General features: G+C 42.8%; 1 long non-coding RNA gene across 1 annotated transcript in view; it reads left to right on the top strand.

The window, feature by feature from the left end:
* Positions 1–22,108, top strand: part of LOC307212742 — a 580,424-nt gene extending 558,316 nt beyond the window's left edge. Inside the window, exon 3 of the long non-coding RNA XR_013837164.1 lies at positions 21,899–22,108. This is a non-coding gene — a long non-coding RNA (uncharacterized lncRNA). The remainder of the gene's footprint in view (positions 1–21,898) is intronic.
* The last annotated feature ends 1,056 nt before the right edge of the window (positions 22,109–23,164 follow it).

The raw sequence follows: 23,164 nt of genomic DNA, 5'->3' as shown, positions 1-23,164 counted from the left end.
TGCAAACTGAGGTACCACTGTAGTTAAGATGAGAGGTTTAAAAAGATTTGGAGCAGAGTTCAAAAAACTGAGAGTTACCACTGCATCACCTTCTCCCACATTAAGTGTATAACTGGCTTTCAAATTCTATGCATCTTGTTTAGTCAAACCTGATGGTTGAGAACTCACATTCTTTCTGCCAGAGCAATGGCGAACATTTTCTTTCTTTCTTTCTTTCTTTCTTTCTTTCTTTCTTTTTCTTTTTTAGTGCTGTTTGCATCTTTCTTTTCCTTACCCACAAGAGTCCTTTGAATAACAATGTCACTATAGATAGAAGTAGACAGAGCTTGTTCTCGTGCACATTACAATCTACGCTCAATAATGTTGCCCAGAGGGGATGGCGCTTCATAGGATTGTGAATTGCCTGAAGCATTTGGACGGAGGCAATATGCACAATCAAAAATAATAATAATCAAGGGCTTTCCCCACCCCCTTGAGGGTGACTTCTTGAACAGCTCTAGGGACAGCCACTATTTGCTTTATTGGATCCCCATGAAGGATTCTAATAGGCTTAGGTCCTTAAGGACTGGAGCACAGGGAAACTTCTGAAAAGAAAATCTTTACCCATGGAAGTCTTTGTCCCTGCACAGGCTTGGAGTGTAGTGATTATGCACTAAAATTTCTATGGGAATAAATACACCAGTTCATATTTATTTATGCAGATGAGTAGCAACACACTAAGAGGTACTTGGAAGCCTACTGAAATCATGACGAATGCATTTAATGGCATATCTATGGGATATCTGAGATGAAAGATGTAAAACTTACAATTTATATAGGATTTTTAAATGTTTCAAAGTGTTGCACACACATTACATGAATGCAATGCACCAGCAAGATGGGAAAGCAGAAAGTAGCAGAAAGTATTATTAACCCCATATTGAAGATGGGGAAGGTGGCTGAAACTGAGGGATACTGACTTACTAAAGTCCCTTAGGAAACTCATAGCTAAGGCAAGAATTAAACCACAGAATTACAAGCACATACAACACATTATTTAAACTACTGTACACACCATTTCAGGGCCAAGTACACATGATTTTGGATCATGCTTCTCATATGAGTTCCTTCCAGGGAAATGCTTTGTTCACAAAATAAATCTGTTTCAGACAGATCTGCATACTTGCCTCTTCTGCATTCCCCCCCCCCAACAGTTCAACCCCCTCCCCAAACCACATCTCCTTTTCTAGATTGGCAAAAAGTATGGGTGGCCAGGAGGTAACCTGCCCTTTTGGAGTTGGCTATTTGCCATCAGAAGGGCTAAAATGACTCTTTCCCTCTCCATAGTTTAATGTTTACAAGACCACCCTATGCTTCTTTGCTGTTTCAAGTATGCCCAAAACTGGAGCAGTCGGAACCCAGGTTTTATCTAGGACTTAAGCATGTCCTACACAAGCATTACCCAATCAGGTGTATTAGGAAGATTTGTGGTAGGCTCCATTTAATCACTTATTTGATACTAACTTGGTAATAAAACCATAGGACCACTTCCCCGAATTTCCCTGGTCCCCGGAGAGTCTTAGTTGTATCTTGTGTCTTAAGAAAACCCTTCAGGGGCATGAAACCACAGAGTCTTAGAACATTAAAATTTTTTGATAGCCAATGTGGTGCCGACATGGCCTGTGGATGTGCTGGTCCAGGGGGAGGTTACCGTGGGGCGAGGTCCAGGACCTGAGTCAAGGGTCAACAGACAGTCCTCCTTGGGCGAAGCGGGGTCCACAGAGGGAAGCCAGGCAAGGACAGGAACTCTGGGGGAAACAGGACTGGATGCTGGCCGAAACAGTTCATCAATGACGTTGCTCCCGCAACCTTGGACCAGGCTGACTGGCCTTTATCTTCTCTGAGGCCAGGGGCGGTCCCGGCCCCCAGGAGACCCACCTCTCCTGGCCTTAAGGCAAGCACTCCTCCTGGGAGAAACCAGTTCCCTTCGCCTCTCTGCCCTGAGCCTCTGCAGTTCAGGAGAGGCTGAAGGGTTACTGGGCCCAGGGGGAGACTCACCTGTAGGCACTGAGTCCTCAACCACCTCTGAAGCCAGAGTGGATTCACCTGGTGTCTGCTCCTGGGGATCCGGCACAGGTGCAGGCGCTTCAGAATCAAGGCCCTGCCCCAGTTCAGCCGGCCCTGGAGGCGGGGACTCCTCTGCAGGCTGGGATTCCTCCGGTTCAGCCTCTGAATCGGATTCCCAGGCCATCACACCGGAGCGGGTGGAAGGAAGTCTTAGTCCAACAACAACTGGAGGGAACCATATTTGCAGCCCCTTCATTACAACCACCTTGCAACAAACTCCTTTTCAACCCTTTGGAACTTCTGTCTATCCTCCCCAAATCTTAGGAAGCTGCCTTTCTGTCCCTCTGGACCTGTCTTACCTACCATTCCCGCAGCATTTGTATGGCATCTTTCACATCACTTGCCATACTCTTTTGGCTGGAGTTAGCAGTGGTTAGACCTGGGATCTTCTGTATGAAAAACAAATGATCTAACACTAAGCTGTTGGCTGGAGAACATGGGTATTGACCCCATCGCCTCCCTGATGCAAAGGGAGCATTCTGTTGCTTGAGATAATTTTGCCACTGCTTTTGCAGCAGATGGGTCTCTGTTCAATACCACTGTGATTTAAAGGGAAATTAAAACAATGCACTCTAAAAATATCAAAGAAAAAATATTGTAGCTAGCTACTATCTTTTTGCTTTATCTTGTAAACAGCTTTTGCATCTACATGGTTGGAATGCATTTATGTGCTCTTTGTGATTATTTTCACTACTTCTACTGCTGGCACTATTAAAAATGTCTAAATTAATTTACTTAAAACACTAAAAAGTCATTGGTCTTAAAATTTTAACAGGAGTCTGGGCTTACTCCATTAAAAAAAAATTAATGTACTAGGATGTCTTTCATCAGTGGAACTGTGAGGCTGGCCTCACAAATCTCTGCTGTAACTTTAGGATTCCTTTCACTTGGAGCGCTTTTATGAGCCTGGAAGGGAGGGAGGGAGAATCAAAAGCAGTAAAAGAACTTATATGATTTCTATCAGTAGCCCCCTTTTTCATAAAACGTTGCGAAAACAATCTCAGTACAGAAGAGCAACATACTGAGCAATAAGCTCCCATTGCAGGAAGTTCATTCCCGCGCCTTCTTGGCACGTAGCCCAGGACCATCAGAACTAATTAAAAACAGAACCATGCTGGTAGGATCTCGGCATTTGGGTTTTTACAATAACAGAGTAGCTAACCAGGGGGATGCCTAATGAGAATAGTTCCCGAGTTAGTTTTCTAGCGTTGGGCAACTATGTCAATTACTCAACACTGCAGCTAAGGGCCAGCGCTCCCCGCCCCCCGCCCCCCCCCCCCCGAGCTGGGAAAGTATGTTATTTCAGTACAGATTGAGCTGCTGCATTGAAGCACGTGCCACTTCTTGAACAGGGGTGCCGCTCCTTGGCTCTCGACTGAAGCAGAAAGGGGCTGGTGCCGCCCCACTCTTCAGGCAGGGGAACATCATTAGATTAGACTTTCTTCCACCTGCGCTATTAAGATAAATGACAGCAACAAATGCAAGCAACCCACAAAGCAAATGTGCTTATTTTGCCATGTGCTTATGGCAGGAAAAGGATAATGCAAGGGAATTATCTCCTTTGTCATTGGAGAAGGGCTCTGCCACCATCGCATGGGTGCCACTGAAGTTCCAGACAGGGTTCAATCATCCCTAAGTACTCTTAACACTTGAGGTGCTTCCTTTTTTATGTGCAGCACCACTTAAGGCTACCGAATCAGAGCCCAAAAGGAAAACCATAGGGAGGAAACCATAGATACAACCTCTCCCAATCAGTTTTACAGATTTTCACACCATGCCATAATAAATGTCTTTTTGTAAACATTGTTTGGCCAGCAAAGTGCACAGAAAAATGAGGATAAGAGCAAATTTTGAAGCATAGCTGTGTCTGCATATTGTTTCAGAAAGTGCAAATTTGTTAGATTTTGTTTCAGGTGAGACCTGAATCTAATTTGTTGCCTTCCTTCAGAGAGAGAGAGAGAGAGAGAGACCGAGAGACCGACCCTACTAAAGACTCCTGGAGGAAAGAGAAACTAGCTCTTGCAGTCTTGCCCAAAGCTATATATCTCCATCACACAGAGTAAATTTATTTAGGATATTTATCCATCTAGGGATGGATGAATATGTCAATTTTGGTTTCTTTCACTTTCCTGTTTTCGCGTTCCTGTTTTCTCACCATTTTCCAGTTTTTTTTAAAAAAGAATTCGCATGAATTTACATGCATTCATCCTAATATGCATTTTTATACATTTTGCCAAATATATGCATTTTTGAAAGGAATCTCCTCAATTCTTCTTCCAGATCTATATTAAGCTCCTTTCCTGAGGACCAAGTCTCACAGTGTTCAGTGGAACTTAATTCCTAGTCAATGTCCTCAGCATTGCAGCCTCTATCTTCCCTTCTCCTCCCCTCCCCTCCCCTCCCCTCCCCTCATAAAACAGCTTTTAGTCTTGCTTTGTGTAATAATAATAATAATAAAATCTCAGGCCAAACTATTTTTCCAGACCGTTCAAAATTGGTCCCCTGTCTATTCTGCTAAATGACATTTTATGTCAACAACGTATTAGGGAAAATGCTCTATTAAAAGCAATAGGATGCTGCACTGCTAAGGTCAGGAACAAATAGCAGATGAGTGTTTAGGGGACCATAATGTTGTCAAATAAAGGCAATGGCCATATCTTTCTGAGCGATATTAAAAGTACAGTGTCACAGGGCATCCATTTGGAGAAATGGCTGGGTTCATCCCAGTGGGTTATGAAAAAATGAGGAAGGAATAACATTTTCACCACAGAACAGTCACACTGGCTGCTAGAGCAGTGGCAAGATAGGAGGCAGAAGGGAGCTCATCTCACTTTCTTTTTGTGAGCAAAATGTTCTGCTACCATTGAAGCCACATTATAAGGATTCTCAGATTGCCTTACTAGGCATGGGGAGGTGGGTTTTTTGTTCTTGTTTTACCCCCAAATAAGTTGGGTCCGTGGTGTTTCTTTGGTTCACCGACCTGGGCTCAAGTCTCTACTAGTGGTCTTAGCAACGAGGGATGGATCACAGTCCCTCACCATCTCTGACTAGTGCCCAGAACTTCACTGAACTGCTGCTGAGTGAACATAAGCTGCCTCACATCATCTGGGCTCCTGCAGGCATGACTTAACCAACGCCTCCTTCCCTATCTGACAGCAATGGCTCAAGCAACTCCATCCACAGCCGTAGTCCCTGAGCACTGGGGGCTGCTTGAACAAAGCATGAGGCATAGCCTGGGTGAGTGTGCCGCCCAAGGTTCAGAGCCTTCTTCAGTGCTGAAAGGAGCAGGGTGTTGTCACAGAGGGCCCTGCACTTGGCCGGTGGTGTGAAGCCTCTGCTCTGGCATTCTGCTTTCGTACTTTCTGTTTGCTGCACTGAGTTCAAGAAGCTAGCCTAGGGCACCCATGTAAGCATTGCCAAGAGAGAAGAGAGAAAGGGAATGTATCACACCCCCACACCCACAAAATGAGGCACATATTTGCATAAAATGCACACAAGCTGATTCATATGTACAGGTGCAAATTTACAAATAATTGCTGCAATTTAAATTGGGCTGGGCATCCTTTTCAGATTGAGGGCCACGTTCTCCTTTAGCCAACTTTTCAAGGGCCACACGCCAGTGGAGCATGGCACCAGAGGAAAATGTGGGTGGAGTATTGGATGTAAATATTGCCTCTGTACAGTAAGATAGTTTCTATATCCACTCACATGCCATCCAGGCAAGCAAAAGGCAATTCTGAAGTTCAAGGGCACATTCCAGCCCAGGGGTGTGTGAAGAAGAGCCTGAGGAAGTGTGGCTGGAGAGGGTGTGTGGTTTGGAAAGAGTCCTGAGGGCCAGATGTACCAGCCTGGAGGTCCACATTCAGCCCCAAGGCCTGAGATTCCCCACTCTGATTTAAATAGAACTACAGTTCATTCTCGCCATACCATAGTGAGGAAAGTCTGTGACTGGGTGACTTGAGGGCCAGCTCAGTCTGCTGTCTAGGTGCTAACTATTGACGGGCAGCTTCAAGGCCCTGACACGCTCTACTTATGGTTCTTTATCTTTAAAATGAACTGGCCTGGGCAATCCTTCCAGCACTCCTCTGACAGATCCTCAAATAGAGAACTCTAAAGTTGGATACATGACCACTCTTTGCTGAGATTAATTCATGTTTCCTTTAGCCTATTGTTGATTTATATTATATTTTGAATGTTAATACTGTACCTGTTCTCAACAGCTTTGGACTGACAATTAGAATTAAGCGGTATATAAACGTGGTGATAGCCATAAAATATATTGACCTCCAGGAGGATGGATGGACTTGGGTGCAACCTTCCATGGAATCAGCCAGACTGGTTCGGATACAAAGCCCCCTTTGGGGGCCCACCCCAGGCTGATAAATGTAACATTATTTATTGATGCAGTGATACATTGTCCCACGCCCAAGCCTTTGATTAGTGCGACAGGAAGACGTAAGACTAGACTTAGGAATCTTGATTCTGCAGATCTGTACAGATTCAGTGGCACAAACAGGTCACAGCATGCCTATTTCTGCGCCCTGTTCCTCAGACAGAAAGATTAGTTCTTCCCTGGCCTTTTTCTCAGGGAAGATGGGTGCAAGTTCTTAAATATCTACATAAAGTCTCCTCCCGTCTTCTTCCCATTCAAGTCAGTTCATTTCAAGGGTCCTTGTGTGGGGTGTGACTGTGCAAAGAGCAATTTCTATTTTATTTTATTTTTTATAATATTTTTATTCATTTTCCAAAAAAACAATTTTTTATACAATCAATTCACATTTTATCACACATTCATCTCTCTTTTTTTTACTTCCCTCAGATCCTCTGCCGATCTTTCGTTTACATCTATATTATTAACGCATTTCTTAACTTGGTATTGCCTTTAAATATCTCCTTCCCTCATCTTATTCTCTTTTTAACAATATTCCTCTATTTTTCACAGAGTCCCTTGAAAACCAACAAACGTTATCAGTTCATCACATATGCCTTTCAGGTAATCTGTAAATCTTCCCCAGTCCTCAATGAATTTTTGGTCCCGTTGATACCGAATCTTCCCTGTTAGTTTGTCCAATTCTGCATAATCAGTCAGTTTTAATCTCCATTCTTCCACCGTCGGTATTTCTTCCTGTTTCCATTTTTGGGCCAGAAGTATTCTCGCTGCTGTAACTGCGTATTGAAAAAGTTTACAGTCTTATCTCATTTCCTACCAATCCCAATAAGAAGGCCTCCGGTTTCTTAATAAACGTATATTTCAACATCCTTTTCAATTCATTATATATCATTTACCAGAAGCCTTTTACCTTTTTGCACTCCCACCACATATGATAGAATGTCCCTTCTTTTTCTTTACATTTCCAACAAGAGATTGGGGGATAGGAGAGAAGGGTCTGTGGGGATTACCTACAGGTAAAGGTAAAGTCCAGTCAAATTTGACTATGGGGTGCAGCATTCATCTCACTTTCAGGCTGAGGGAGCTGGCATTTGTCCGCAGACAGCTTTCTGGGTCATGTGGTCAGCAGGACTACACCGCTTCTGGTGCACGGGAAACCACTGAGAGTGCCAGAGCACATGGAAATGCTGTTTACCTTCCTCCTCTACAAAATACACAGAGCTGAACATGCTGAAGGAAATGGATTAAGCACATAAATTTGAAGAAACTTAGCTTACTTTTAGTTTAGATAATCACATTTCCTGAAGAGTTTAAATGGAATTTTAAAAAAGATTCTTTTAAAAATGTTTTGTTTTTTTACTAGAAATACATTTTTCAAATTGTACATATATACATTGTTTTAAAAGACTGTTGCATTGTGCTTTGAAAATATACTCGTTTTAAGTTTGGAGAGCTGTGTTCCCTGTTGTGAGTTTTAGGGATGTTATGTAGCCAGAAGCATTCTTGGCCACTGTTCAGAAGTATCTATCTGATTTTTATTGAACCCATTCATCCTATCTCCTACAAAAAGCTGGCTTGCTTCTGCTTGTGATTTTATTCATTTGCCTCAGGTAGAAATCACTGTGCTATTGCTTGCACACTCTATACAACTTTTACAGAGGAAATCCATGTAATAATCCAAGGAGTCCTAGATTAGTGCGACAGGCAGCTTCTTACTTCTCAGCACTACTAATCCTGCCATTTAACTCTATACCATTATGATCTACAGCAAGATATTTGCTGGTAGGGAGAGAGATGTACCTCAAGTGCTGATACTGAGTTAATCTTAGGGTGCTACCAGACAGAGGGCTTTTCAAGTGTTCGGCACACAGATTTCACATGCCCGGGAACCCCAGAACACTCAGTGACTTTGCCACTGTGCACCTGTCCCCTTGCTGAGAAGCCAAATGGCAGAACGAGTGTTTACAAAACCAGCCACAGTGGCCATAGTCCAAAATCATATAACTGTCCCATAAAACCCTGTTCCAGTTGGTAACACTTTCTTGAATAGGAGATCCTATTTAATGAGTCAAAAGTTTGGTTCACCTACTCTGAGTGATGATGAATTTATAAGTTATTAGGTAAGAACCTCTCCCAGCCTATTCTGCCTGAAAACCTTTTAAATGAAGTTACTAAGGATGGAATTTGGGATTTGTAAAATGCAGAGTACATGCTCTACTACTAAGCTATTGCCTCTTCCCTTCATGTGGTATTGCAGCAGAACACAGGTGGTGGTCACCATCTACCTTGGAGCAGAATGGAAGCATTTAAAATCATTTCAACAACAACAACAACAACATAATACGTATTGTAATTTTTACATTGGTTCTTTTTGTTGCAATATGTACACACAAAACAGATATTTCTGTTGAACTATGAAACTGTACATAAGTTAACTGAATAAATAAGATACATGAATAGAATACAATGATGCTTTTCCTTTCCTTTTTTAAAAGGACAGTTGTGGTGAATTAGAGATGGCTTGTTGTAGGAATCAGACCTCACAGGAATGGTATTCATAAACTGTGATCAAAACTGAGGCATCTTTAACAGGAGCTAAAGTAATGACCTTGGGTACAGCATGCCATGAGATCTGCTGATCATTGGGCTTGTGATAACTCTTGAAATTCCTGAGCATATATTGGCTCTTCACTTTTCACCAGCTGGCCGTGCAGCCTTCATATGCGGGATTAAGCATTCTGAATGCCATTGCAAATCTACCATGAGACTGATAGTCTTGTGAATTGGCTCTCGACCAATGATACAATGAAATTTGAAAAGAAGATCCCAGATCTGCAAGACGAAGGAAATTGCTACCAATTGCTAAGGGAACAGCAACATGTTAGACACTGCCAGCCTCTAAGAAGGAAACAACATCTTTTGGTTATGATATGAGAATGGGCACAGCCACATAAGCATCACAGACACAAACATGCAGTGTTACTGTTTCAGCCACAACAGGAAGAAAAGACCCCGTCTATTGGATTCATGCTGGACATAGGCTCAGCACACTCTGCACAACCAAAATCAATGCACTCGTAATGCTTTGGAAATGTGCTGCTTACTGAACCTTGCTACTTGTAGAGCCAAATCCCTTTATGCAGCTGTCTGGGTGTAAATGTGCTTTTTGGCACACATTGTGTGCTGGCAGAATTCCATAGGTTACACTAAACCTGCTGACAGTTAATGGGTATGCTATTTTCCCTGCATCAAGCACCGCTACCATTCTAATTTAGGATTGTTTCACATGTTGCACAGCAACATGTGCCTCGAACGAATCCTTATTCAAGATGGCCACTCTCTTGTCAGCTTGCTGGTTAAACACATTGTGCTTGTTGAGAAGAATAGCAAAACAAAACATGGGACAAAGTGATGGCACACATACATAGGAGCCAAATCCTAGGAGCCAAGGGGTCTTCAGCTCCCCAATAAAACACTTGAGGAGGCCAGGCCCCCTAAAGTTGATGGACATTGCATTTCAAATGGTGTGCATACATTGCATCATGTGATCAATTATGCAGGGCAGAGCTTATCTCTCCCCCCACTATTTCATTCAAGTTAGCACCTCTGGTTCTGGGGCTTCTCCTGACCCCCCAGATCCAGTTTCAGAGGGTGATGGGAAAGGACAGAAGGGAAAGCTCCTTTGCACAAATGGAAGCTGTTGTGCAGAGCATCTGCTGATGGAACACATTAGTTGAATCCCACCCAGGAGTTTGTGGCCGTCATGAGCAGTTTGGGCCTGAGCAGTTGTTTAGCAGAACCTAGCAAGGCATCTTAGTTTTCTCTTCTTAACAACCTGAAAATGGATTTTTCCTCCCCTTTACACAAACCCCTGTAACGTTCAAGCTTCTGTAGTACTACCTTTGTGCTGATAAATATTTTGGTTTGGAAGTTGCCTGCCCAGTCCCTCTTGCTGAAGAATAAGGGAACTGGCTGTGCTTCCCTTGTACTACTTGTGGTACCAGTGGAGAATTGAGTTTGTACAGGGTATGCCATGTGAGAAAGAAAAAAAAGCTTCCCTAACGAAAAGGAGCATGCAGTACAGTCATCATAATCGAAATATATATTTAGGAAAGGGGCCTATGTTCTTTTGAGAAAAGTGAAAGAATGCCTGGAGCAAAATGTAAAAGTTGTTGCTCTAATTTTTATCCTCTGTTGGCTTTAATTAAGTGCCGAATTAAAATTGTAAAGCAAACACAAATTGAGGGATTTTCTTTCTAAATGAAAAGGGAGCTTGCTCACCAGGTGAGGTTTTTTCCTCAGGTGCACGTTGCTCTAAAATATGCAATCCAGACTGGCAACTCTTTAGGCAGCCATAGAAAAGCTCAGGCTGTTACAAGGTCCACTTTCTCCCTCCTGAATATGCTGCAAGGAGATAATTCATTGCTCAGCAAGGATGTGAGCTGCAAGGAATAAGAAAAAAAGTTTGGCAGTTCAAGCATTATAACTTGGTGAGGTGGAATTTAGGAGGATAGCAAAACAAATTTTAGAAGGTGTACAGTGGTACCTCGGGTTACAGACGCTTCAGGTTACAGACTCCGCTAACCCAGAAATAGTACCTCGGGTTAAGAACTTTGCTTCAGGAGGAGAACAGAAATCACACGGTGGCGGTGCAGCAGCAGCAGGAGACCCCATTAGCTAAAGTGGTACCTCAGGTTAAGAACAGTTTCAGGTTAAGAACGGACCTCCAGAATGAATTAAGTTCTTAACCCGAGGTACCACTGTACAAAAATGAAATAGCATACACTTAAAAAGAGGGGGGGGGGGGGCTTTTTCTGTGGTGGGGCCACAGGGGTGGTTGCCTTGGGCACAAACTAGTTAAGGGACACTTAATTTTAACACCCAGCGCTGCCTCAATACTGCTGCATGTTTTCCTCATTGGGATCTGCTGGAAACGGCTTTTCCATGCAAACCAGGAAGTGATGTCTCCAGACAACGAAACTATTCTTTTTTACTTATCTCTGCAGCTGCGATCTCCTAGGTGATGCAGATGCTGTTTGTTGGCAGTTGAATGCGCATGTGTGCTCAGTCCGTTTCCCTCCCACCCACTCAACCCCCTCCCCCGCGTGGCCCTGGGTGCTGTCAATCCACTCTATGCCACCGGGCTTTTTTTCAGGCATACGGATGCTTTTCCGGAGGCCAATTCTTACTTCACGGTTTAGACTTAGATAGGTAAAACACATGCATTTTAAAGTGGGCTGCACCAAAAACACACATAGTATGCATTTATCCTTTCCAGAAGCTTGAGGCAGATATGGACGACAATCTAAATCCATATTAAGGCAATACTTTTTTAGGCCAACCACAATAACAGAAAATTGTATATAAGCTTTGGAGATTTGCAGAGCTCTTCATCATAGGAAGCAAAGGAGGGTGCAGGTGAGGGAAGGAGGACATTTGGCTCAGGTTGAAGCTAGGGAGTCTGCATCTGGTCACAGTCTTAAGGAGGAGCTATCTAGGTGCTCTGCAGGTGCACTGCAGCCAGGCCTGTTGGATCAAGAAACAGCAATGACTGATTCCCGCATCTCTAGAACAAATACTGGTTGTTACCAAGATGCATCTGTCCTTAGACAAAACAGGCAGGTTCCTTGATAGATGGAAAACAGGAAGCAAGGGAAACTACTCTTCTTCTTCTTCTTCTTCTTCTTCTTCTTCTTCTTCTTCTTCTTCTTCTTCTTCTTCTTTTTCTCCTCCTCCTCCTCCTCCTCCTCCTCCTCCGTTATCAGACCTCCAGGTATGACCTGAAGACTCCTGGAGCTTTGGTAGACTGAAGGGGTGGCATATCTTTGAAGTGTCTTTCTAGGCCTGATAAACCATGAAAATGGCAAATTAATAATAATAATAATAATAATAATAATAATAATAATAATAATTTATTATTTGTACCCCGCCCATCTGGCTGGGTTTCCCCAGCCACTCTGGGCAGCTTCCATAAAGACCAAAAATACACTAATATGTCATACAATAAAAACTTCCCTGAACAGGGCTGCCTTAAGATGTCTTCTGAATGTCAGGTAGTTGTTTATCTCTTTGACATCTGATGGGTGTCCCACAGGGCAGGCGCCACTACCAATAAGGCCCTCTGCCTGGTTCCCTGTAGCTTTGCTTCTTGCAATGAGGGAACCGCCAGAAGGCCTTCGGCGCTGGACCTCAGTGTCCGGGTGGAACGATGGGGGTGGAGACTCTCCTTCAGGTATACAGGACCGAGGCCGTTTAGGGCTTTAAAGGTCAACACCAAGACTTTGAATTGTGCTCGGAAACGTACTGGGAGCCAATTTAGGTCTTTCAAGACCGGTGTTATGTGGTCTCGGCGGCCGCCCCCAGTCACCAGTCTAGCTGCCGCATTCTGGATTAGTTGTAGTTTCCGGGTCACCTTCAAAGGTAGCCCCACGAAAAGCGCATTGCAGTAGTCCAAGCAGGAGATAACTAGAGCATGCACCACTCTGGCGAGACAGTCCACGGGCAGGTAGGGTCTTAGCCTGCGTATCAGATGGAGCTGATAAACAGCTGCCCTGGACACAGAATTGACCTGTGCCTCCATGGACAGCTGTGAGTCCAAAATGACTCCCAGGCTGTGCACCTGGTCCTTCAGGGGCACAGTTACCCCATTCAGGACCAGGGAGTGAATAAGAACAAGCAATCCCACAGGAAGCTTCCTTACATCACATCAGACCATTGGTCCAAAAATAGCTCAGCATCGTCTGTGCCCACTGGCAGTAGCTTTCCAGGGTGTTAGGCAAGATTCTTCCCCAGCCCTACCTGGAAATGCCAAGGATTGAACCTGGGACCTGCTGAATACAAAGCAGGTGCTCCGACACTGAGGGCTTATCCACATACTGTATACCTTTTGCCCTAGGCATAGGTCCGAGCTTCAAAGCACTGTTTCAGAGTGCTCTCTTCTTCTTCTTTTTGGCCTGCTGCTTTCCTCAGGAAAACTTGCTGTTGGACGCTGAATTGGAAAAAAAATTGGGTCCTCCCTTAAAGTGGGCACGTGTTGCGGTGAGACCTGGCAACCAAACCCTGTGTTGTGGGTGGGTCGATTGATTAGCCACAACACCCAGTTGGTAGGTCCCTTGATGTTGGGTTTAATCAGGCCAATGGGATGCAAGCTAAATGGATCAAGGGACCTATTTATGCCCATGCACGTGACCCAGAGCTTCCTCTTTCAGTTTGTGCATTGGAACACCCGCCCACCTCTCCCTATATTTAGGGCTTTGTGCTTGACCTTGCTATGCCATTGTGTGTCGCCTGTCGTTGGGACAAAGGCACGGCAGGAATTTCCCCCACTTGGCTGATTGGCTGGTGCCATTTGGGTTTCACCTGCCACATAGCAAATTGTCACAACTCGTAAGGTTGCGGATAGGCTCTGGTTCAGGTGGTAGGGATGGGAGAACGTTCTCGCCATCCCTATGAGAAGGGTATTCCGTTAAAGGAATCCAGGGACTCAGTGGTTTGGTCCACTCCTGTGAGGGGGTTGTGCCCATGCCTGAGTCCAGGGGGGGGGCATTTGGGTGGCGGAGATAGCCTGTTCCCAGCTTTCTACTTATCCAGGTGTTCACCCTAGTCTGATCTATGCTGGTGCCCTGGGTCAGCGCTACCTGCAATGGTGCAGGGAGCTAGTCGAACCAGAGCCTATGTAACCATTCACTTGCTGTAATCAATAAAGTTGTGGCCTAAATTCTGCCAAAAACCAAACCAAAATTTGAGTCTTGTCTGAATTTATTTAAGGGGGAGGTTTAAAGGTCTGAACACGCAAATGTTAATTTGGGTTTTCTGCGGTTTGCTCCCATTCAACAGTAAAGAGCAGGTTTTCATGGTGGGGTGAAAAGGAAGTCTGGTTGAGCCCTGAATCCATCCCCTAATCTCAAAGGCATTCTGAACATGTGTGCAAGTCTGGTCCTAGCTTGTCAACAACCATAAAAGGCAGCCGTTAGAAGTCTGCAAAAGAGCTGTACAAAAGGTGTGCTGTCAACGAGCATCACCTGGTGTGTCTTCTTGTTCCAAGGGCAACATTTCAAGAACAAAGTATTATAATTATGATGTAATCCTGTTAACTCTGCTCGCACTATTCCCTCTGCCTTTAGAGAGAAAAGGTTTGCTGTTATACTTGTTAGGCACATGCATGGAGCAGTGGGAAAAGTGCATTCCAGTTCACGTCTAAGATGCACAGTTTATGTTGCTTGTTATGAAAGCATTGCTGTCCTCTTTTGGCTTCAATGTGGCAGAAATGAATAATATAACAAATAATAGTTTTTTATTTACCCAGCTAGTGCTGATGAGACTTCACAGCCCTTTCCTGTGACACTGGGTTTAGGTTATCATTGGACTCACATTGTAAATAATTGGAATCAATATGGTTTGCTCAGAGTTTATATCTTGTCTGGTATCTAGGTCGCCACTACCCAAATATCTCAACTTCTGCAAGCCTGTGGCTTCCAGTTAAGGTGCATCTGCAGTTTCTCCTGCCCTGCTCTCCTACCAACATCTTGTCTCTCTTTGCACCTGCAGTGGGGCAACACAAAAGCTCTGTTCACTACACAAACGTTTGGCTACAAAATGCTTAACAGTTATTTTTAAAGGTTTTCTTAAATAATAAAAATTGGTGGAAATGGATTTGTTTAGAAAATATTACTTCCTTTTGAAGGAATTGCTTGGACTGGGATATTTTATTCCATGTGAGTATTGCTGATAAATAAAGATGTAATTTCCTTTTTTTTTTTTAATAATATTTATTAAGCATTTTCAAATATGACAAAAAAGAAAAATGAAAAAAATAGAACATCCATTCTATAATCTTATTTTCATTAACATTTTTCCAGGACTTCCCCACCCCACCCCCTTTTGTATTCCAATTCTTTCAAATAAATTCAACAAGTTCTTACCCCAAGTTTTAAACTTATTACAATTAACCCAATATTAAGAATGTTTTTCCCTCCCCTAAAATCGACCTCGCTCCCTTCCACGAGTTCCCCACTTTAGTATGCAGAACAGATTAAAATTTTAAAAAGATAGAAAAAAGAATAAAGTATAGTTTAACACCCTTTGGATTCCAAATTTCCCTCCCCCCTTTCCCGGTTGCATTCCCCAATGTCCATCAATGCCTGTTGTCATCCTGGAGATCCCACATCTAGGCCGAAATCCTTCAGAAATCCACTTTGCTGTCTTTTTAAATAGTCTTTGCCATCTTTTTAATCGTCTTTGGTTTCAAGCGTCCAGTCTTGGAAGAAATTCTATCTCAAAAAAGTCCATTTTTTTTGTCCGATTCTTATTGTTCATGTTGTTCTTGTTGTTCTCTCTCCTCATTTTTCTCTAGTTTCATTTCCTGCTCTCCTGCAAAAATGTTCCAATTCCAAAAGCTTCTAAAATCTCCTACAGAGGCTTTGTTATTCAGGAACAAAACTTTACGTCAAGTCCCTTCCATTCTTCAATAGATAAGTCTATTGTCTCCTTTAGTGTAGAGACCTCTGTAGACAAAATAGTATTCCATTTCTGCAGTTTCCCAGGAGATAAAAAATCCAGTTCAAATTCCATGGCAACAATACTTGTAGTGTCCCATAGCCCCTCTAGGGGGGTTATAGTTACTCAGTTTCCTTCCAGATCCACCCAACAGTCAAAGTAACTTGTTATTCCTTATTTTAAACAATTTGTATCCAATTTGTAACAAATATAACCGGCAAAGTCCTTCTAACAAAGTTCTCTTTTTACTCTTCAGCTTTGACAGCTCCTTTGACAGCTGTCAAAGCCTCTGTTTCTCCTCTCCCGGCGCTCTCACGGATCGCTCCCGGTCCCGGGGGGGGGGGGTTGCATTTTAGCTCACATCTACTTTTCTCCTCCAGCCCAATCTTATAGCTTTCCATCGTGAAATTAATAGCTTTATCAGACTTAGGTAGCACTCGATCTTAGTTGTTAAATCCTTTGCTTTAAATCCTCTACAACAGGGGGGAGGCTGACTTCCTTTTTGCACCTCCCCCGCTCGCTCCTAATTTAAAATTTAAAGTTTTTTCCTTTTTTAAGTCCAGTTTCCAATTACTCACGGGTTGTTCTTTTAATCCGAATTTTCAATTGAAGAAGTCAGCGCTCTCCGCCAAATGGCATGCGGCTTCGCTTGGCAGGGGAAGCGGAGGACTCATAGCACCACCACCCCCCCGGCACCCGCTCCGCAGCCTTTAAAAAGGCTCCTTCGCGGGCTGGGGGGGCGCAAACGGTGCCCGCCGAGTCACCATGCCCATGGGTTTCAGCGCCCATGGTTTTTGAGGGTCCCCGCGACGCCGACGCGGTAGGACCCAGCCCCTGCCGAGCAGGCTCCCTCCGGAGCTCGGAGGGAGTCCGCCATTCGGCGATGGCGCCAACCCGGAAGTAAAGATGTAATTTCCTACCAGTCATGGATAGCATTGCTTTCTCTTTTAATGTATGGGTTTTCCCTTTCCATCTCTTAATGATAGTAATCTGTAACAATATTGACCAGACTTCTCTGAATGGAAGGAATGCTGATTGTTCACTGCACAAGAACCTGATGCTCCCAGATGTTGTGTGACAGCCCACTAAACCCCATTTCTCCAGATGATTTGTTTGTTCTCTGGTGAACTCAGCAGCAGAGGGCCTGATGAAATAAATTCCAGTCACACAGAACACATGCCTAAAAAACCCCAATCTTAAAAATCCACCCTAGGATGAGTAAGGGAAGGGCTTTTTAATTCATTACTCAACTTTCTGAGCAAAAACCATTCACATATTCATATCATTATAGAATTATTGAGCCGAGACGGATCCAAAAGTTGTTGTTCAGGCTTCTCCACTGAGACATGTTGATGTGGCTGAAGAAAGTACTTGCGATTTGAATGAACATTTGCAGCTTAAGTAGGTTTTATATTTGCAACACATCTGTCATTTATTTATTTTAACAAACCAGCTTTAAACCTAACAGGTGGAAGGGGGGACACACCCTAAAGATGATGCAGCAATATAGGACCTAGTGGGACATTTTTTAAAAGTTTATATTGAAATGTCAAAGTTTTGAAGATAAATCTTGGACTTTGTGTTTCAGTATTGACTTTGAAAGAAGCCATGTGTTAATCTCTGTAGTATGGCCAGTTGTTTGGCTAAACAGACACATTGGCTTGGATCCAAAGTGGAGTTGCATTTGTTTATTGAGTCTCTCTCCTGTCCTCCTTTCTACTTCGGCCGCTTTCACCTGCTGGAAAGCAATTCCTGAGGGTGGGGGCTCTTTGGAATGGCATGCGGTGCTAGGAGCTGTTTGGATACCAACCCCTGATCAGCTGCAGTTGCACATCACTTGTCATGTGTAAAAACCAGTCACTCCGAACTAACATCCGCCTTCTTCCTCAAATGATGCATCCAGTTAGATCAATGGGAATTCAAGTTCTTCTTTTAAAAAATATGAAAATTCCACTTAACCAGCCTCATCAGCGTCTCATAGCAACTTGCGACAAATAATAACCACTGTTACAATAAAAAAGAATAAAAACATTCTAAAATGATAAATCTTAAACACAACAAATTTAACTAAACATGCAGTGTGACAAACCTATTCCTTTTCCCTTTTCAGAGAACCAAATATCATCCTGAACATTCTTTTTAAAGAATATGTTTCTTAAAGATTTTGCAGTACTTGAAAGAGAGAAGAATAACATACATCAACTTTGCATGCAAAATAAAATATTTCAGTAAACAAGTTACAGGAAAAAGTGAAGAAGAAGAAAAATGAACTAGTAGACTAAGACAAAAATTTTTGAATACGAAAGGTATTTTTTTCTGTTACAATTACCAATGCTCACTCGTTAGTAAATACTGCATCACATCATGATTGTCCAGTAATATCCAGGCTGTGTAGTTGAGGTTATTATAGGTCTGAAATTATGTTGAGCTGCATCTTCCCCACAAACAGAGGCATGGGTCAGAGGATTGGAATCATGTTTCTTTGTCAGATATTTTCTTCTTCACCATTGTTTGGTCAATTTCTCCATCTAAGCTATTGTCCAGGTTGTACCACTTTACAATCTTAGACAAATAAACACTGGGAAAGAGTCAAGCAGACCTCCCTAGGCAAGGAGTGCCAAATTTCAAATAATAGCTCCATTCACTTCAGGTACTGGTTCAGGAAGTGCAAATTTGGTTGGCTCTCATTAGAATGCAGATTTGTTTCCCATTCCTAGTTGTCACATATCCTAGATTATTTGCTTAACATGGATGTTTTGTTGTGTGCCTCATGTGTCTGCTTCCTCACACCTGTGCAATTCTGCCGAATTGGTGGTAAATGTTTTAGTATGCTGTATGTCTTTTGTGATGGCTCAGATCCATTAGCAATAATCCAGTACATGGTTAGGTATATTTTAGACTGAAGGAAATCAATAGGGATTAAGCATGCCTAACTCTGTTTTGGATAGTGGCCATACTACGTAATTTCACTGCAAGATTGTGTTGCAGTATCTTTTCAGTAGGCAGAATCTTAAGATCTTTGCTCTCCACCAGTATCTGCCAGTCAGAATGACGCAGGCTCAATTTTGTGCTGCCTAGGATGGAGGATGTTTTAGAAATGGTCAGAATGATCAGTTCTTGTCAGTTTGCTGGAGGGTGAAATGTTGCCTTTTCTGCCAGCTAAATAAAATAAAATCTCCCCACAAGTCAATGAAAAGCACAGCCAGTTCTACAAAAACAGCCATAAACAGTGAAAGCAGGACTATTAATTTATTTCAGATGAAATTAGTCTCCACCCTGCTAGCATGAAATACTTTGGGCATGATCCAGCCAAAATGAAGCACATTTGAGCCTCCATGGTTTCAATATGAAAGTGAAACATATTTAATTCTTCTCAAAATTTAATTAAATGGGAACATAAGGTTACAGCCCTATATATGCTTAATTTGAAGTTACCCCCACTGAAAACAATGAGACTTTCTTCTTGACTAGACATGTACAGGATTAAACTGTGATTTTAAAGTTCTGAAAATTCACAGAATGCTGCCCAGTGCTTCATAAAAGTAAAAATTCACCACTGAAAATGGAAACAATGACTCCTGAGTTTCTTAAGGTCCTCTTGCAGCTTATTAAATCTTTTCATGCTTCCATTTAATCCCTTTTTATGTGGGCTTAAGTTTTCGGGGTGGATCAAATAATAAATTTCTGTGTTTAGGTAATGAACAAAGATCATTGTATACTATGCTTATAATGGGTGAATTAAAAAACAAATTCATATTGGTTATGAAACCACTGCACAAAATTTGAGCACGTGCCTTATTTTCCCATTGCTAACAATGTAATGTTAAAGATCCCAAGGATTAGAAGCAGCATTGTCATTCCTGGGCTGTGCTTGACTTCTATAGTTTGGAATGCCCCACTGATAGTTTGTGTTTTATAGCTTTTTATGCTTTATTGTACACTATTTTTTGTGCTTTGAGTAGAAATTTTTGATATTCTAAATAAATACATTTATCCAGTGTTGCACTTCCTCAATCAAAGTAAATAAGTTGCACTTGCTCAATCAAGTTAAATAAGTATTATAAAATGGAAAACTTTCCTTCTCACCCCAAACGTTTTTTTTTTTAAGTATCAGGCAGGAGGAAACAACCCACTCTTTTATCGAACTTCAGAGCCTTTAATAATATGAAGTTCTAATAATAAATAGCCCATATTGGGTGAGCTTCTCTATGCCACTCTGAGGAACCATATTTGTTAATTTATGTATGTTTACATAATTGTTGTTACAAATCATATATATATTAGCTTACTGCACAGTTATGACTATGTTTCCATAATCCTGTTAATTCTGTGAAAACATATGCCCTCCAGAAAAAAAGATAAAAGGTACCCTTTCACTTTAAGTTCCCCTCCTGTTGAATTACCTTTCCGACTTTGTTACATGGGTCACATTAGAGGCTGCTGTCAAAGGCAGAACATGGTGTAATTCAACATGACACATGGCAAGCAGGGATGTGTTGAAATACCTGAGACTATTAGATCCAGGCAGCCTCCTGTTAAAGTTTTTTACAGCCACATAAATATTCTCCTAGCTATCGTCTCAGAGGGATAAATACCCCATTAGAGCAATACAAGAGCACAGGTGGGGAAAGTGGAGTTGTATGCAGAGTACTGAGTAATGGCCAACCTCCTAGAGATGCCTCCTTTTCTCCTTCATGCACCTCAAGCTAAATGGGGAGAATTGCTTTTACATTACTAATGCTCTTGGAAATAATAGAAATAGCCCATATTGATAACATGGGGTTGGAGCAGGGGCTGACTAAGGCATTCTGGGTAAATACTGCTGTGAGCTCTGACTCTGCATGCTATTCTCCTACAGATTACTTGTATATCCTTAGGCCCCCTGAATCCTATCGTTTGTTGGGGCAATATTCAATATGAAATACACTTTTAGAAACTCAGAGATGTTCTGTCCCTATGCAGACCAATGTCACACAGGATTCTGGACTGTACCACTTCAGACTACAAATAGTGAAATATATAGATAGATAGATAGATAGATAGATAGATAGATAGATAGATACAGTAGATAGATGATAGATAGTGTTTCCTCATGTAAAAAAACTCCCTTAGTAAATTAGTACATCAAAGAGAAAAGCTTTGAGTGGTCCTCTCTCACTTTGAAGTAGCCTTGTTCAAATGAACACTTTGCATTCAATTTCTGTGGAGGGAGGGGAAAAAAAAAGCAAAATTGGACTTGTGGACCCAGCCTCAACTTTGGCACATTCAGCCATACCCTCTGAATACATCTGATGCCATAGAATCACAGAGTTGGAAGGGCTCCCAAGCGCCATCTAGTTCAACTGCTTCAATGCAGGAATGACAGATAAAGTATTTCTGAAAGATGGCTATCCAAGCTCTGGCTAGAAGCCTCCAATGAAGGAGAGTCAGCTACCTTCCAAAGGAGTCTGTTTCACTGACAAGCAGCTCTTGTCATCAGAATGTTCTTCCGAATGCTTAGTCGGAATCTTATTTCTTGCAATTTGAATCCATTGGTTCGACTCCTTCCCTCCAGAGCAGGAGAAAACACGTTTCAAATGTGTCCAGAAACAGGAGGTTCTACCTTGTAGACACAAATACAGCTGCTTTTCCTAGCTTCCAGAATTAGACTGTCCAAATATATCAATTTCAAGATGTTTCGTGATTCTCTGTCCTCCTGCTATTCTGTGTGAAAACTTCCACCAGTCAAAATGTTTGCATATCAAAAGCTTGCATAGAATGCTAAGAATGATTTTTTTTATACACTGTATTTTCCCGTGTATAAGACAATGCTTTTTGGTTTTTTTTAAAAAGGCAAAAATTGGGTGTTGTCTCATACACGGATAGCGAATGTAGGGGGGGGGACGTGCAATTAATGGCAGCAGCAAGCAGGAGATTGGCAGTGGCAATTGGGCGGGTGATTGGTGGCTGCAGCAAGGCCTGCTGGCGATTGGCTGTGGCTGTGGCAATTGGGCAGGTGATTGGCGGCTGTGGCGAGGCGGGCAGGTGATTGGCGGCTGTGGCAAGTGGGCGGGTGGGTTGTTGGTGGCAGCGAGTGGGCAGACAATTGGTGGCTGTGGTGAGGTGTGCGACCAGCAGTGGCTGATAGTGATTGGCAGTGGCGGGCAGGCAGGGGAGTGATTGGTGGAAGTGCCCTCCCCCCCAAAAGCTAAACAACTTAATTTCTTAATTTCGGGTTTTTAAAAAATAGGGATCGTCTTATACATGGGGGCGTCTTATACACAGAAAAATATGGTATGTAGAAAAGATCTGGTATATGTCAGTTGATAATACAGAACAGGTGGCCAAGCTCTGGGTCTTCAGATGCTGCAGGGCTGCAACTCCCCTCAGCCCCAGCAGGAATGGCCAGTCATCAGGTGAGCTGTAGACCAGCAACATCTGGGGGAGGGGGACAACCTATTACTCCACTTCATGTGGTCACTAAGCATGAATTCATCATCCATCTGAATGGAGCTTATATGTTAGTGCCAGTTAAATCTTAGCATGTTTTACAACTTCTACAACATGTTAGATGCAGGTGGCGCTGTGGGTTAGCGGTTCAAATCCCCGCAATGGGGTGAGCTCCCATTGCTTGGTCCCTGCTCCTGCCAACCTAGCAGTTCCAAAGCACGTCAAAGTGCAAGTAGATAAATAGGTACCGCTCCGGCGGGAAGGTAAACGCCGTTTCCGTGCACTGCTCTGGTTCGCAACACACAAGACCCGGAAGCTGTACGCCGGCTCCCTTGGCCAATAAAGCGAGATGAGCGCCACAACCCCAGAGTCGGCCACAACTGGACCTAATGGTCAGGGGTCCCTTTACCTTTACCTTTACACCATGTTAGAACCAGGCCACAGGCAGTTGTTCTGAGATTGCAGTTTCACTAGGCAGGAAATAAGTTCATTGCAATCACTGGGACTTACTTTTAGTAAATGTGCTTAGAAATGAGAAGCTGGATGGGAACTCAGCTTGAACATCCTTTTTGGTGGAAATAATGCAGCTTCATGCTGACTCACTACTTTTATTGCTATATCTACTGCCAGATATAGCCACACAGAACCTTCTAGTAAGAAGAAAAGGACAAGGGTCAATAAAGAAGTTGTGAGATGGGGTTAAGGAATGATGAACTAATATGGAACTGGGGAGGATTCAAACGG

Source organism: Podarcis cretensis (assembly GCF_951804945.1).
Source record: "Podarcis cretensis genome assembly, chromosome: 3".
NCBI classification, from domain to species: domain Eukaryota; kingdom Metazoa; phylum Chordata; class Lepidosauria; order Squamata; family Lacertidae; genus Podarcis; species Podarcis cretensis.
Note: the sequence above shows the minus strand (reverse complement) of the source record. Positions and strands in the feature narration are given on the sequence as shown.